Raw genomic sequence first — 4,249 nt, forward strand, 5'->3', positions numbered from 1 at the left:
TAGAGCTTCGATTTACTCGCTTAGGGATTGATCTATTATCCTATGACTTTCATTTTAGAGATTATATTTTAGGGTTTCATTCTTTACAATCAACCAAATTCGATTCATTATGTTCTTAGTATTTGAAATACCTTTAGTTTAGTTGTTTGTAGAAACTGGACCACCAAGAATGAACCTCGAGCTTAGACACGATCGGGACGCGAGTTGGCTTGGACGCGAGTTGGCCTGGAACGCAAATGGATTGAGGTTGGAGACGCGAGCTGCTTCTATCGGATCGCGAGCTGTCCTTGATGTAGGATGGAGCTGAGTTCGTCTAGGATTAGGAACGCCTTGGGGGCTGGATCTGATCAGGTGGACACGAGCTGGAACAGAGTCGCGAACGGATTAGGGTTCGTCAGTATCGTCGGGTTCGGATTAGGGTTCCAAAGCAAAACGGTGCGCACTGTATCTGTACGTGAGGGTGAGGGCGCGTCGGTGATCAGATCGACAAGCGGTTTGCACCGACTGATTCGTCTCGTCCAGGGCTTCGATTTGATATCTAGATCGTTTTCTGGGTTCTCACGGTTTGGGAGAACGGTCTCTTCGAAGTTCCGAGGTAGATTATTTTTCATTTAGGGTTTTAGGGTTTTAGCGATTTGGTTTTAGGCTCAGGGTGTTAGAGGCTATCGTGCTGATAACGTGTTGTAAACTTAAGGATTTAGAACTGTAAGTATCTGTATATTATTAATGAATAAGTGTTCAATTTATATAGGGGTTACAAGAGAGATAAATGAAAATACAATAATAGGAAAGATTACAAATCATAAACATAAACGAATTAGGAAATAAGCAAGTTGTAGATGCCTCTCTCTCCTCTCCAAGTCTCGCGGCCGCCTCTCTCTCTCTAGGGTTGGGCCGTCTCTCTCTCTAAGTGTATGGGCCGGTTATGGACCGGACCGGTTATAGATCGGGCCGGTTATAGACATATACCAATTGATTTATAACATTGCATTTATTTTCCGTAAATTTTTACCTTAAAAAAAAGTAAGTAGTTCACTCATAATGTGTTTTACAATTTAGGTAGATTTTTTTAACTACTTCGAGTTTGATTGGTGTGCATTCGAGAAACAAGATGAACAAATAGAAAATGAATGTACGAGAATAAAATAGCAGGAATGAAAAGGAATAGTTGTTCCTTCTCAAATTTAAGAAAGAATAATTTTGTTCTTTAATTCTCTATTAAAAGAAATGAGAAGGAATGTGAGAAAATTATTATTACTCGTGAATGATAATTTTTTTTAGGAACATTAGAAAATGCATTATTCGTCGCCGTTTCTCGGTCACCATTCATACCATTTAATATTGAACTTGATCAAAGTCAATTATGAAGTTATAATTTACTTTTATCAAAATTATGGTCCAGTTAGTTAATCCAATTGAGTACTTTTCAGTATTAAATTCACGCTTTAATTGAAACATTTTCAAGTTAAAATATTTTATATAACAAATTATATTTCATGAAATGAAATGTTATACAACATTTATTACGTAAAAGTAGTCTTATCCTGCGCCTTTCTTATCGTAATAAGGTTTTAACAGCTTAGCATAAGTTTCTTAGCTTTAGCTCGTCTAAAATGTTTAAAGTATCTGATGTAGATTTATTCTTAATTAAAAATGTTATATTTAAAGTTATAGAAAACATGTAATACAAAATGTCACATAGTGGTTAACAGTATTGATATGATACTTTCAAACTTTAAACTACATAACCCCTTATAATACATCATCATGACTCATGGTCTCCATTCATCATCGTCGTCATTACATTTCTTATATTATTTTATGGCAACCTAAAGTGGTCGTGGCTCTTTCAGCTTCACAAATCAAAAGTTGTTTAAGACTTAGGGTTGGGCAAAAAAGACCAGTGGAGTCTCTCACAACTTGTACTGTACAAGTTGGTCCATATAACAACATAAACATATAAGTATACACTATACAACCAAGTAGCTAATGCAACTTGATACTTCATGCTTCGTATTATATATCTATATAAACATTTATACAGTTTTTTTTTTCTGTTTTTCTTGACTGGGACGACGAAGAAGTTCGACATCAGTAACAATTTGGAATTAATTTTCATTAATCAACACATCTTTCTATGATTCGAACCAAAGTTTCCATATTGCTTTTGCAGATTTAATCAATATACTATTTAAGAAATTATTAAAATTATATATTCCGTCAACTAAACTATATATATATGTGCAGTTCTTTACAATTCATGTGGCAAGTTGCTTCTTGTATGGCCTACTTGTGCCACACTTGGTTTAAAATTGGATTATAAATCCTGCATACACGGTGATCGAAGAAGCCACGATATAAACCATTTAGCGCCAATAACTTTGTTATTATACTAACTTCATTACAAGGAAAATGAATATATATGGAAGAAACAAGACCAAAATCAATATATGTATTTTTATTAAGAGATCTACTCTAAATTTTAAATTAAACAAAACAATTTAGGGTATTCGCCATATCTGGATCAGCATCTTAAAAGACGAGTAAAAATACTTAACAAACTTCAAATAACAAAACCTAACAATGAAATATTTATATAATAAATTAATAATATATGATAACACGTATCAGGTTTGACGGATTTGTAGTCATATATCTCAAAGGAAAGTGATTACATTGTTTTCTTTATTGAATTGATAACACATCCACCTTAAAACGAACATCATGAAAAAAATTACAAACGATTGTAGATTAGTTGATTGTAAAATCATAACACTTACTATAATGGTTAATAAAAGAAAGTTATGTTGCAAAAGGCAAAATTACAATGTTGCAATTAAGGTCTCTGTGGAAGATGTGGATGTGAGATCCGGTTAAATGATTTTACAAGAAGTAGAAACAATCGAGGTTAAAAATTTCGTTGAGATAGCAGGGAACCGGAGAAAAATACTATTCTTTGAGATGTATAGGAGTGATGGACCTGCAGGTAATAACGAGCTCGACCAATGGATCGCAACTGGTCTTCTCAGTAATCACCATTTACCGCTTTAACGATAGTGGTCTTTTTCGGTACTTAATTCAAGTGTGAGATCCGACACCAACAAAAGCGGTTCTCCATATAAAATGTTAGGATAAATAAAAAATCCAATACTATATCAGATATTAGGTTAAAGTTATAGTTTCTAATTTTATTTGTTATGAAGTATTTTTTAAAATGTCGTCCTAAAGTTAAATCCGTGAAAAATTAAGTACAGAACGGTTAGTATCTATCATATTAAGAGAAGAAATTTTTGATCAAAAAAAAAAAAAAAAAATTAAGAGAAGAAATTAAACATCTTGTGACGGACGTGTGAGTTGTGACTTTATATAGTACGTAGAACGTTTTGTATGGAAAAAACATCTAGTCCGTCACAACAAAATGACTAGTTGGTTAGACCCATAAACTAAACCCCGATGAGTGAACGTGCTCATGAAACAGTCATTACTCAAGTATGGTTGTGCACAATCACATCGACGATAGAATATGTCTGGTTAGAACGGGATGGTTGCGAAGTACGCCATGAAAGTGGATAGTATGCACCAACAATGACTCCAAAATGAGCAAACTGGTCGACCGCATTCGTACAGTTTATAGGTTTGTGTGTTGGCTACTTTCCTCATTCACATGGGATGACCTTTTTTTGTTGCTAAAACACATGGAATGACCTTCCTGAGAAGATAACTCGTTGAATATATTATAAACTTATGTAATGCAAAACATCATGATATATGAACTATTATATATGTATATTGTATAACCTTTTCGTGCTTTTTCTTAGATTTATATCAAATTTTCAGATTTCTGAAATCATGGTTTAAAATTTTAAATTCGGCCAAAAGAAAGTATTAATCAATATCTGAAGTTTCTAGAAGTATATATATGTGGTCCAACAAAGAAGACAAACCAGCAAATCAGTTTATAGAATACATCAAAAATATGTAATGGAAAAATAGAATATGGTACACACGAGAGAAAAAGAAAGTAAAGAGTAAAAAATTAGGAGGCAACCATGGGGTGGTAGGCTAGTGGTTTTGAGGCAGTTTCCCCTCCAATACGGATCCGGTTTCGAAACCCCCTGTGGCCACTCGGGGGGGTCCTTCCTGCTAATTTCTGGGGTGAAAATTACGTGGCTGCTGCAGGCCTCGTGGGATTAGTCGGTTGACTTCGGTCGCCGGATCCCCACGGTTTAAAAAAAAAAAAAAAAAAAAA

The sequence above is a fragment of the Brassica oleracea genome, chromosome C1 (assembly GCF_000695525.1).
Source record: "Brassica oleracea var. oleracea cultivar TO1000 chromosome C1, BOL, whole genome shotgun sequence".
Taxonomy (NCBI): Eukaryota; Viridiplantae; Streptophyta; class Magnoliopsida; order Brassicales; family Brassicaceae; genus Brassica; species Brassica oleracea.